Source organism: Xenopus laevis, chromosome 1L (assembly GCF_017654675.1).
Source record: "Xenopus laevis strain J_2021 chromosome 1L, Xenopus_laevis_v10.1, whole genome shotgun sequence".
Lineage (NCBI taxonomy): Eukaryota > Metazoa > Chordata > Amphibia > Anura > Pipidae > Xenopus > Xenopus laevis.
Window position 1 is genome coordinate 150,377,195 of NC_054371.1, and position 14,001 is coordinate 150,391,195.

Genomic DNA, 14,001 nt, shown 5'->3' on the forward strand with positions numbered 1-14,001 from the left:
TCCTGATAGGTTTCCCTGTCTCCTGCTCTGTTCTGCCTTCCCTATGCTCCCTGTGTGTGCCACACTCTGCCTGCCCTATGCTCCCTGTGTGTGTCATACTCTGCCTGCAGTATTCTCCCTGTGTGTGCCATACTTTGCCTGCTCTATGCTCCCTGTGTGTGCCATACTGTGCTTGTCCTATGCTCCCTGTGTGAACCCTACTCTGCCTGCCCTATGCTCCATGTGTGTGCCATACTCTGCCTGCAGTATTTTCCCTGTGTGTGTCATCCTTTGTTTGCTCTATACTCCCTGTGTGTGCCATACTCTGCCTGCCTATGCTGCCTGTGTGTGCCATACTCTGCCTGCCCTATGCTCCCTGTGTGTGTCATACTCTGACTGCAGTATTCTCCCTGTGTGTGCCATACTTTGCCTGCTATATGCTCACTGTGTGTGTCATACTCTGCCTGCCCTTTGCTCACTATGTGTCCAAAGGAATGTGGCAGTTTTACTAAAATAAAGAGTTCTATATTATTTTGCTATAAAAGTGCCTTCCTCCCAAGCTGCCCCCTGAACTAACAGTTATTTCAGTAAATCCTGCAATATGCTGGAGCACATACAGTACTCCAACCTCTTGCAAAATCTTGCCACCTCCAGCCCAGTTGTGGTCTGCAACCTCCACTGCTCCCAAGCTTTGAGTGAAGAACAATTAGGATGCGTGGAGGTGGTAAGGAGGAAACTTATATATCTCCATACATCCAAACATTATGAAAATACATGGGCAGTGCTGTATTCATGTGGGTAGTTGCAGGGCTCTTAACTCCTGCGGAAGTTCGACTAGAATTGAAGGTACTGTACAAAGTGCAAAAAAGTTTTGGATTGCACCTGTTTTTCCTTCCTTCCACTTGGTAAATGCCTCCTATATTCAGGGCACCACAAGAGTAATGTGTCAATATCTCCACACCATGTTAGACATCAAAGTATGTTATAAAAAGATAAAGTGGTTTGGCAATTGCAGATGTGAGCTAGATGAATGAACAGCTCTGTGAAATGTTGTTTAACTACTAGTGCATGTTATGTGCCTTTTTAAAAGAAAGGCATGATTTAATAGGGACTCTCTGTCTGAACTTGTCTAGCTGAAGACACGCTGCTGAAATCATCTCCTTTTCAAATGAAAGGTACCGTAACTGCTACAGCTACAACAACTGAAAAAGCACATATCTGATTTGTTCATTTTATTCACAATCAGTGACATTGTTGTTATATGTTACACACTCACCTTTGGATCCTAATCCGGTTTAATATATCACAGAATTAGGATGTTACTTAAAAGGGATCCTGTCATCGGAAAAAATGTTTTTTTCAAAACACATCAGTTAATAGTGCTACCCCAGCAGAATTCTGCACTGAATCCATTTCTCAAAAAAGCAAACAGATTTTGTTTTTACATATTCTTTATTTGGTTTTCTTTTTTCAAAAAGGTAAAACAAAGACAATATACAGAAAGAAGAAAACATAAAATAATAAGAATAATAAAAAATTATATCAGAAGGGTGTGACCCCTGGTTGCATTCACAAGATGTATGTATAGTCAATGCAGTCAGTAGTACATAATATTTGACAATATCTCTGGAACAACATAAGTAGAACCCATTAACTTCCTTTTAATCAGTTGCAGCAAGGGTCTTCAAAACAATAAAAAGACAAGGGTGGATCAGTACATCACAATCTAACAAATCCTAATAATACAACAACATCACAATCTATCATCTAGTTCACAGTAAAAAGAAATTCACATATGCAGATATTACCCATCTCACTAAGGAACATCATACAGCAGCCAAAGCACGGGTATAATCCAGGGATGATTTGAATAAGGTCCAGGATGCCCAGGTTTCTATATACTTGGTGGGGGATTTGGTTGTGTATGAGAATAACTCTTCCATACGTTGTATCTGATTGAGTTCCGCTACCCATTCAGCCACTGTAAGCGGTCTAGTACTCTTCCATAATCTGGGAATGACAGTTCGAGCTGCCGCTATTGCAAATGCTACAAAGCCCTTTGGTACAATTTTCAACTGTGCAGTGGGGGAAGGTATCGTTAGCAGTGCTAAAGAGGGATCAGGTGGGATATCTACCCCTATGACTTGAGAGATGAGATGGAAGACTGATACCCAAAAGGGTTGCAATAAATGACAGCCCCACCAAATATGTGTCATATCCCCTTTCTCCATGTTACAGCGCCAGCATAAATCGGACACCCCGGGGTAAATAATATGCAGGGTCGTGGGGCACCTATACCACCTGGTGAGAATCTTATAGTTAGTCTCCTGTGCTTTGCACGCAGTTGCCAGTTTGTGAGTAAGGACAAAGGATTGTTCCCAGTCTTTGACACTGAAGGAAGTATTAAGGTCTCTCTCCCAGTGTGCTTTAAATTTAAGTTCTTGGGTACCTTTCAGCTCCAAGAGTATGGAGTACACCTGCGCTAGAGTATGAGCAGGTTTCAGTTTAGCTAAACAGAGATCATCAAATGCTGTACTGTCCGCCAATAGCAAGTCTTTCTCTGGGTGTGTTTGAAACCAATGGGTTAATTGATGGTGCATAAACCTCTGTGCAAAGGACTGCGTGGGAGTCTCTAAACTATTTTCTAGAGGGGCCACTCCTGTCAAACTTCTCACCTTTATAAAGGGATAATTCTCCCTCTGTCATTTAGCCAAGAAACCCTTACTAAGCATACCCGGCGGAAACACTGGATTCCCAATCATGGGTGTCATTGGCCCTGTCCGAACTGATAAGGGTATTAGTCGTATGAGTTTGTCCCATGTCAATAATATATTGTGTATAGTTATGGGTAACATCGAAGCGTCCTGCCGATCTTTGGGAATAATCCAAGGTAACGCCTCTAAAGGCTGCTTCACCTGAGACTGTTCTATCTGAATCCAATCTTTTTGATCCCGATGGTGAAAACAGTCTACCAGTCTAGTGCAGGTTGCTGCTTGCCAATAAGTATATAAGTCGGGTAAGCCTGCTCCTCCATTCTGTTTGCGCCTGTGCAATACTGACATTTTGATCCGGGGTGACTTGTTAGCCCAAACAAATTGCGTGATGAGCTTATTGGCTTTTTGCAAGATAGTCATTTTAGGCGGTGTGGGGAGGGTCTGGAAAAGGTAGAGGAATTTTGGTAGGATTATCATTTTGACAAAGTTAATCCTCCCAAACCAAGTGATGTGTGACTGGTCAATCCTTTGTAGGTCTGCCTTAATTTTGCTTAGCAATTTGGAATAATTGAGTGTCGCGGCAGTGGAACTGTCGTGAGGGACCAGAATCCCGAGGTATTTGAGGGAATTAGGTTGCCATGCAAATGGAAAATTTTGTTGCAGTCTGAGTAGATTGGGTTTGGACAGAGAAACATTTAACGCTTCAGATTTGGTCATATTAATTTTAAAATTACTATAAAGGCCGAATCTGTCCAATTCTTGCATGAGTGGAGGGATTGATAGAAATGGGGATTTCACATAAACGAATAGGTCATCTGCAAATGCAGCTGCTTTAACCTCCCTTTCACCTATTTTCATGCCCTGTATCATATTATTATTCCTGATTGCAGTTATTAAGTTTTCCATTGTTAATATATAGAGCAGGGGGGACAAGGGGCATCCCTGGCGCGTTCCATTTGTGAGAGAAAAGGCTTCTGATAGAGTTCCATTTATTCTAATCTTAGCCGTTGGGACTGTATATAATGCCATTATTTTAGATATAAATGATTGCCCCAGACCAGTCTGCATGAGAGATTCCCTGAGGAATTTCCAGCTTACCCGATCAAAGGCCTTCTCCGCGTCCGTTGATAACATGATGAGTGGGATTTTATGCCTTTGGGCATATTGGAGAACGGAGACAAACCCCACCTGATCAGTGTGTATAAGTGTGCTCAGTATGGGTTTCAATCTGTTGGCCAACATCTTGGCGTACAACTTCGTGTCAACATTCAATAAGGAAATGGGACGGTAGCTAGCGCAGTTTGTCGGGTCTTTACCCAGCTTGGGCAGTACTGTTATGGTCGCTTCCAGGAAGGACTGGGAGGGAGAGATAGATTTTTTTATATTAAATTTTGAAATCTGACATGGGGCTAGACATTTTATCAATTTCCCAACTGCCCCCAGTCATGTGACTTGTGCCTGTACTTTAGGAGAGAAATGCTTTCTGGCAGGCTGCTGTTTTTCCTTCTCAATGTAACTGAATGTGTCTCAGTGGGACATGGGTTTTTACTATTGAGTGTTGTTCTTAGATCTACCAGGCAGCTGTTATCTTGTGTTAGGGAGCCGTTATCTGGTTACCTTCCCATTGTTCTTTTGTTTGGCTGCTGGGGGGGAGGGAGGGGGTGATATCACTCCAACTTGCAGTACAGCAGTAAAGAGTGATTGAAGTTTATCAGAGCACAAGTCACATGACTTGGGGCAGCTGGGAAATTGACAATATGTCTAGCCCCATGTCAGAATTCAAAATTGAATATAAAAAAATCTGTTTGCTCTTTTGAGAAATGGATTTCAGTGCAGAATTCTGCTGGAGCAGCACTATTAACTGATTTATTTTGAAAACATTTTTTTTTTACCCAAGACAGTACCCCTTTAAGTATGTATACTCCCTGCTCAGCCTATTAAAATCTTCAGTTACAAGGTGTTCCTCTTAGGCTTCTGCAAACAGCTTTTTGTTTACTGACTAATGAGTGTCATGGTAACTTTAAAGGAATAATCCCTTTATAAAATGACAAGTTCTTTATATTTATGATTGACTTAATATTTACACAAGAATAAATACCGCAGTGTCGTTTCCTGTGCTATACAATGTTTATGTTTCATACTTTTAGAAATCTGAAGTACAGTGTGTGCCTGCTTGCTATGCTCAGATGCCTTTGTAATCTGTCCTACCTACATTTATTTATTCCACTCCTCACTATAGTGCCTTAACCATAAACCACAGAAATCCTAGACCTTCCAAATAAATTAATAAAGGGACACTTAATATGAAAGACACAACTGACTGTAATTTGTTGGAATATATCGTACCATATTTTGTCCACTGCAGTTCATTACTACAGGGTCTGTACCCAAGTCTCAATAGTTGTCCCTTTCTCATCTTGCTTCATCTACAGTATCTTTGTTTTATGAAGCCAAATGACTGGCATGGAACCAGTCAGAATATAAAATATTATGGTACAGATTTTTTTAAATAGGATGCAATTGTTAGACATTGCTGTATCCTAGCTCCCAGGTTATTATTATTATGACAGTTATTGATGACAGACATCACCTGAAATCAGCATTCACTGAATGTATTATTTTATATATTTACATATTTAGAAACTCAGGGGCTGATTCACTAAAGGACAAAGTGGCTAATGCTAGCGACTTTTCGCCAGCGTTAGCAATCGCCAATTCGCAGGTGCCAATTCGCTAGCAAAAGAGGCTGTCGTTAGCCTTCGTACACACTATATCAACAGACATCTTTTCGCTCTGGTGAAAGGTCGTTACTCCGCAAATTAACTAAAGTGCGGATTTTACTGAACGTTACCTCTTTCACCAGAGTTGACTTTGCCACCTCAGACCAGGCGAAGTGCAATGGAGTGGATAGATCTTCCTCAATCTTCTGTCACTTACATCATATCTTGTGAGCTGAAAATGCATTAAAGTTCCAAAAACGCTGGCGACTTTTCCTTTTCTGAAGTAGAATTTGCTACAAAAGTCCCGACTTAAACTTTTTTTGGGTAACCGCTTTTCTCCAGACATTTTATAACATATGAAACATTCATTTTACAGTGGGCTCATGCTCTATGTAACATTACATATTTTTTTTTAAAAAAAAATCGCTAGTATACATCGAAAAAAAAAAAACACAAAGACAAATTAAACTTTGAAATCGCTAAGTCTTTATTAATATATAACTTACCGAAACTCTGCTTGCACTCAGGCGACAGGGCGACAATCCATCGTGCGGCAATCAATTTCTCCTCCCTGGCTGTCTCCTATAAGGAAGGCAGGGAGGACAAATTGAGCACCGCACAATGGATCCCTGGATTGCTTTTTCTGAAGAGGAGCGCAATCGGAGTTTCGGTAAATTATTTCTTAATAAAACATAGTGATTTCAAAGTTTTATTTGTCTTTGTGAGTTTTTTTTTCGTTTTCTTTTTTTTTTCTAAAATCTGATGTTACTGATCCTTTAACTCTCTTGTCTTTATTAAGGTTCCCTGGACGTTTGTAATAAAAAGTGGTTACTTCAAGCATTTTCACCAACATTTATAATAAAGACGTCCATACAACTTTAAATTACCTGCCGTATGAAAATTGACCTCAGCACAAGAGCACTACCGAATTTTCGCTAGGCACAAGTGAACGCTAGCGCATCTTCGCTATGAAATGCTTGCACTGCCGAAGTAACGCTAGTGGAAAGTCGCCAGTGATTGGCGCCCAGGACGCATTTTTGCAAATTAGTGAATTAGCGTAGTGGTAGCGAATTTGCGCCTGGTAAAGCGGTGAGAGGAATGCAAAGCTGACGCTGGCGAAAATTCGCCCGTTAGTGAATCTGCCCCTCAGTGTTTCCTTATGGTAGTTAAGCTAATTATAACTATATCACTTATCTGCCTATGGCAGTGGGAGTGACTGGGAAACTTGTAAAGTAATCCAAATAATGGGGAAACACACTTTGAGATATACTCCCTAACAAATACAATATTATTACAAATTATAACAAGTCACTCTATATGTGAAAAGGGATCAAATACAATGATGTATAACGGGGGCACACGGCCTAAATAACTTTCAGATGGGTATGAGTAAAGGCGAAATGGTAGTTTTAGCCCCCCAAAATACCAGTCTTTAGACATAGAATAGTAGTTCAGGAGGCAAGTGTATATATTCTCAAAAAAAAACCTCCCACGTTTAAAACCAACAAACAAAATACAAAATAACATGTGCTACTAATGAACATAACGATCTCTCAAATGGTAATTCTCAGAAGCAATGTTATAAACTAGGGATGCACAGAATCCACTATTTTGGATTCGGCCGAACCCCCAAATCCTTTGTGAAAGATTCGGCCGAATACTGAACCGAATCCGACCCCTAATTTGCATATGCGGGAAGGGAAAACATTTTTTACTTCCTTGTTTTGTGATAAAAAATGTCAAGCGATTTCCCTCCCCACCCCTAATTTGCATATGCATATTCGGCCAGGCAGAAAGATTCGGCCGAATTTGAATCCTGCTGAAAAAAGCAGAATCCTGGCCGAATCCCGAACCGAATCCTGGATTCGGTGCATCCCTATTATAAACTATCCACATTCTGGGGTATACTGGAAGTCAGAAAGTTTTCAACTTGTAATTAATAACTAAGTACAATTTAATCCAAGCTATACAATCTAAGTAACTAATAACTGTTGATAGAAAAGCAAAACCTGAAACGAGACCAAAATATTTTTTAACCATCTTGGAAATATAGCATGAAAAAGCCAGTAATGCAAAACATGTTCTAAAACCATTTTTACATAATGTTATGTGTGTCCTTTGAAGAGTCAGCAATATCTCTAGAAGGCATAACAGTTTTGTTTGAACATGCTTGTAGTTAGTCTGTCTCATTTATTTGTATCCCTATTCCATATTTATGCACTTTGAAGTTTGAACTTAGCAGTTCAATTTGGAGCTGTTTTCTTCTTTTTATAAATATTAATATACAAGGGAAAGTTGTGCTTATCACTCATTTTTAAACCATTAGGAGGGGGTGCAATGAGGCTGTGACCCCAAAATTCACATGGATAAATACAAGAGTCCTCTGCACTCAACCCATTATCAAAATATATAAGACATTTTGTGCATACTGCTACTGAAAAATGCCTTACCCTTTAAACAAAACAGGGATTGTTTGTCCATATATTGCAATATACAGTATTTAAGCTGGACAACTATGTCAACGTCATGTTTGGGAGATTTAACCTTAAAAAGCAGCTAGTAAGTTGCCGGTAAAACGTAGTCCCTTTGTAAAAATGTATAATGAAGCAATAGAATTCTTAATGAATCAGATTAAAGTTGAGTGTAGGACTGGCCAGACCAGTGATGACTTTTACATAGTTGCCCAGTTTAAATATATTGCAATATGTGGACAAACAATCCCTGTTTTATTTAAATGGGAAGGCTTTTTGTAGTAACTTATGACACACAATTTCTCAATGGCCTTAATATATTTATAATGGGTTGAATGTAGAGGACCTCTTGTATCTAAGTAGTACATAATTCAGAATATTGGTTCATGGCAGCTCAGAAACCAGCACAATTATCTTAAGAATTTAATAATTAGCTCTGTAGCATCAGGTTATATGACAAAAACACAATTTTTCTGCTTGATGATTTGTGACAACCCCTAAGCTTAGCTTCTCAATAGCAGCTCAAAGCCCACTGTGAGTGTCACTGACAAAATCCAAGATGGGAAACTTCTGTGGCAACTTTAAAGGCCTAGCTTATTACTACTATAGAGATGCTAAACCTTTAGGCTGGTTCAATATATAAAATATAGCATTTCTAGCCATATTTATTTTTAGGGTTTAGTTCTCCTTTAAGTGCTCCAAAAACCAGTATAGGATTTAGTTTCTGTAATGCTTGGGAACTGGGGTTGGATTGTTTTGCTGCTAAAGAAAAAACAGGAAATCATTTTTAAAAAATAATTGAATGACTTTATTATTTTAATTTAAATATTACTTTTTAAAAAAAAGATTAGTCAGTATTGTAGACAGTGGCGTATCAGGGGTTGCTCCCCGCACTCAGTGCTTTCACATTTTAGTGCCGGAGTGGGTCCAGGGGGCCGCATCGCTAGTGCAGTGAGTGTTGCACTAGCAGAGCCAAATTTCCATGTTCAAAAACGTAACCAGAGGAGGCTTTTTGCCTCTCCTGGTAATGTTTGCGGCCCCTATATTGTGTGTTGTATGTGTGAATGTAAGTGTGTATGTGTGTGTGTGCAATAAAGAACCCCATGCCCTAAAATAGTAAGTTTGTATGTTAGTATGTGTCGCTTACCTGAATCGAGGCAGGAGATGGTTTCCCCATGTCTGCTATTGTCTGGGGCCTTTAGGTGATTGTGCCCCAGAGGCCACTTGCTGTTTAGGGGTGTTGGAAGCAGAACAGTATTGTATACCTCCCAACATTTTGGAGGTATGTGCAAAAAAACAAAAAGTTGGCACGCGTATCGCAGTGAAAATGTTTTGACCACGCCTATTTTACCATGTTCATTTTACAAAATTTGGCATGTTATGAAATTTGAACATATTTCTGTGGGTTTTTTTCAGTTATTACAGTTTTGCTAATGAAGGTGAATTGCTCTTTAAGCTGTGAATCTAACTTTTCCCAAGGGACCTGTTATCTTATATTGTAACAATTACTTGTTGCAAAATTGTTACAAAAGTATCTTATCTGCTGTTGTAGCTGTTCTGGGCTCTCTGCCAAAAGCCAATTAAATTAGAAACTTTGTTTCTTTTTCTGGCTGTTCAGTGCAGAGAAAAATGGGACTTTCTAGTACAAATGAGGGACTGCGGGTTAAGCTGTCAAAAAATGGACTGTCCCTCTAAAAACGCGACAGTTGGGAGGTACGCAGTATTTGGCAGCTGTAAAACTAGAAGTGATGCGAATTGTAAACAGGGTTTGACTGGTGGGTGAAGGCAGGCCTGGATTTGTGGCGAGGCCACACTGGCCCGGGCCTAGGGCGGCAAAAAAATAGGGACGGCATGTAGCCCAACCGTGCCTCACCAGTTCGCCAGCGCTTACGCGCATGTGAGCGTGTGCTTACGGGGGGTACTGTGGACAGGCGCTAGGACCGCACGGCCTAGGGGCGGCCACAGAAGAAATCCGGCCCTGGGTACAGGACCCACTGGGGCTGGGGACAGAGATCAGCGGTCTGAGGGAGCACTGGCGGGATTTGGGTAGCATTGCCACCTGGCCACTATTTTACTGGCCTGGCCGGTAAAAATATTGCTTGATGCCAATGTTATTTAAAGGGGAAATCAATAAAAAACATCAATAAAATATTTTTTTCCAGAAAAGGTGGCAACCCTAGGTTCTGGCCTGGGCAAGACCGACCCTGGCCCAGTCCGTCCCTGACTGTAGAATATATGAGTGGTTATTTATATACAATGGGGCACAAGAGCGACCTTCTTAGTGTTCACTTACAGAGCACTTGCCCCCACCCATGACAGCATCAGAAGGTGCAGCCAATCACTGTTTTTAGTGCCTGTGCTCCCGACCCTTTATCTCTGAATAACATGCAGGTAGGGAGTAGGAGGAGGTGGAGCATATATGCCTCTCCTGAATGCCTGTCACAACCTAGGTGCCCTCCTGTCTGCTCAGAAATGGAGCGCAGAGGCCTATGGTAAGTTACACAAGCAGAATGCAGTCTGCAAAATAACAGTTTTTTTTTTTTTTTTTTGCACTATGCATTGTAAATCTGGATCTGTAATCTGCTCACCATCTTCTGTTTTGTCTATCCTTCCTGTGCATCTGTTTTGCCAATATCAATGTACTGTCTGTGCCCCAAGTCATGCTCACTCAATATACACGTCCAAACAAGGGACCAGCGCTCTGACATTATTTCATTTGATTTGGTATTGGTGATCACTTTTCAGGATGCAGCGTGGATAATAGAATTGCCATGTTTTCCTGATTACCAGGGACCCTAGTTCATTTCAGGTTTATCCACAAATGTTAAATCCACAAAAAGTTCCTCTAAAAAGAATTCAGTGCCCAATGATTGCTCTTGCACAGCTGGATTATACAATACTATAATAATCAGTATAATTAATAATAATCCTCATGCCCCTACTGAATGGTAAGTGTCCCAGCAAATTATTTTCACAAGTAAGTGACTATGCTAATTAAAGGAAAGCATCTTTATTGTATGCAGCTTTTTATTATCAGCATATGATTAATAACATTCCTATGAGGCAATCTGAAATGATTTAATGCATTGTTCTTTGAAAATGCAAAACCCAAGAAACAGATACTTGGCAAGTGGCTACTATTTTGGCATTAAAGGAACAGTAACAACAAAAATGTAAACTGGCTTAAAGTAAATTAAATATAACGTACTGTTCCCCTGCACAAGTACAATTGGTGTGCGTGCTTTAGAAACATTGCTATAGTTTATATAAACAAGCTTCTGTTTACCCATGGGGGCAGTCATTCAAAGCACAGGTTACATAGCAGATGCAATCTGTACCATTGTATTATATAACAGAGGTTATCTGTTATCTGCTAAATAGTCTGTGCATTATCTCCTTTTCCAGTTTGAATGGCTGCCACCACAGCTACAAAGCTGCCTGTTTATATAAATTATAGTAGTCTTTCTAAAGCAAACACATACTTTTTACTAATGCAGGGCAATAGTACATGATATTTTAATTACTTTAAAACGCTTTTATTTTTTGGTGTTAGTGTTCCTTTAAGGCTTTAAAGGAATACTAGCAACACAAGGATCTATGTGAACAGTGTCCTCAACTGCAGTTTAACATAGTGTCTAGCAGCATACAGAGTAATTTGTTAAAAAAATACACTCTTCATATATTTATTTATATATTTATTTTATTTGCCTTCTTCCTCTGACTCTTTCCAGTTTTCAAATAGGGGACACTGACCCCATCTTAAAACAAATGCTCTGTACTGTATGGCTAGAAAAGTATTGTTATTGCCACTTTTTATGTCTCATTTTACTGTGCAGACCATCTCATATTCATATTCCAGTCTCTTATTCATACCAACATATGTAAATTGCTGAGCTGCTGAATAAAAAGCAAAATAACTCAAAAACTACAAATAATAAAAAATAAAAAACCAATTGCAAATTTTCTCAAAATATCACTTTCTATGTCATACTAAAAGTTCATTTAAAGGGGAACCCTTTTAAGGACTAGACCTTCTTTCCCTTGAATAATTCCTGTTTACCAATGTAACTGGGATGTCTGTAAAGAAAGATAAGATGAGATTGGCCCAATATTTATTCTAGTCATGTTTCAGTGCTCCTGCATGATGTTTAGCAGGGTTACTTCTAGATTCTCCAGCAGAAATATGGAAGGGACAACAAAGGATCTGTTCCATAGGTGCCCATTACTTTTTGTGTCACTACTACAAATGAAAAATGTTGTTTAGCGTAGGAATCACAGCAGGATTGTGATGAAGCAGTCATTTCTGTACGATGAATGCTCAATATATAACCATTCCTAGTTCAAATAAAGAACAGCAGCAGGAGTAAGATGGAACAGTATCCTGGATCTGGTGCATCCCTAACCTAAATGCAATGGTGAAAAATAGAGGGACATATATTATAGGGCAATGACTCCAAATACAAGGCTGAAGTAACACATTAGTGGCTAAAGAACAAAAAGGTGAACTACAATAGCCCAGCCCAAATCCTGATCTCAATGCAACAGAGAATTAATGGCACTTTTTGAGTGCCACTCGTCAGATGATATTCATGAAAAGTGACCTAAGTGAACCTCTTATCCATGTGTTGGTAACACAATAATAAAGTCCTGTGTATGTCTACACAGAATCAGATTAACAGATTAGATCCTTCGAAATAAATGAGAAAATGAACAGAATCATTTGTTGTGCTAAATGTCACAAGTAAATGACCAGGGAATCTTTTACATTAGATCTGAAAGTTTAGGCTAAACTTAAATTCAGGTTCTTCTTAGCTCAAAACAACAAATAAGTATAATAGTAACAGTAATCCTGTGAAGTTCCACACATAGAAATGCCAGATAATATAATATATATTTCTGTAACCTTAAATGGCCCTTTCCACTTCACTGTGCCCCAGCCTCCAGGCTATAATGGAAATACAGCTGCAAAAGTGCTAACTAAGATACAAAATGTGACATAGGTTTCCATGAGAACTCTCCACCCTTTTATTTCACTCATATATTGAAAAAAATAAACAAATATGAAAGAATGTCAGCTGTCAAATGGTTTGTTGCTCAATATATAAAAATAACTTTTCACCATGTTCTGCATTCCTGTAAAAAAATACAATTCCCCTATTGACTTTTCTTTTTCTTGCAGAAAAGTTAAATTCAGAATGGTGCCAGTACACTCTTGATCACAGCTCCTCCTGCTGGTGCCGATGCCTTGGGATTTGTCTTTGGCTCATTTAGAGCTGGAATGGGCACAACGGAGGCATGTTAACAAACGGCACAACAATCTTTTTCAGGAAAGAATAATGACATATGGGTAAAGCTGAATGCAGAAAAGAGGGAATGGATAGGGATATAAGGGAACAAGGAAAAAGAGAAGGGGAGTCAAAGGAGCATAAGTGTAGAATGTAACCAGTGAATAAGTAAAGATTGGCACATAGAGATGCAGATGTTAAAAGTTGCTAAATGGAAGGCAAGGTCACATGGAGAAAAGATAGGGAGAAACAATGACATATGATGATGTAGATAGTAAAGAGGAGGATAAGGATAGGTGTAATGGCTTTCTTGATGTACAAAGTAAAAGGGTGAGGGAAAAGACAATGACCCATGAAGGTGGGAAGGTAAAAATAAATACAAGGGGGTGGGAAGGGTACATGGAGAAGGAACATTGGGAAGAAAAGCAGAGAGGGAATGGCATAAGAGTGGTGTAGTGTAAGAAGTGAAGGTGAGCACAACAAACATGGCAAATGAAGGGTGTATAAGGGAAAGTTTAAAAACAACTCCTGAAGGGGTGAATAAAATTGGGGAATGAGCATGCAAGTTGGTGCTGTACTAAAGGGGAAAGGCTTTAAGCAGAGAGCATTTTGTTAGGGACAGAGATCAAGTATGGGAATCAACATTTTGGATTTATTTTAGAAGAAATTTTGAACCTTGCAACTTTATTTCTGTGTTCTATTATAAAAAGTAATTTCTAGCTGCATGTGGACCACTTTTGGGTCTCAATCCATATGCAGTTCTGGATTGATATTCAGAGATGCCCTAGATTTGCCATGTGCATCATTACATGTATTGTATGTGTGCAGGTGT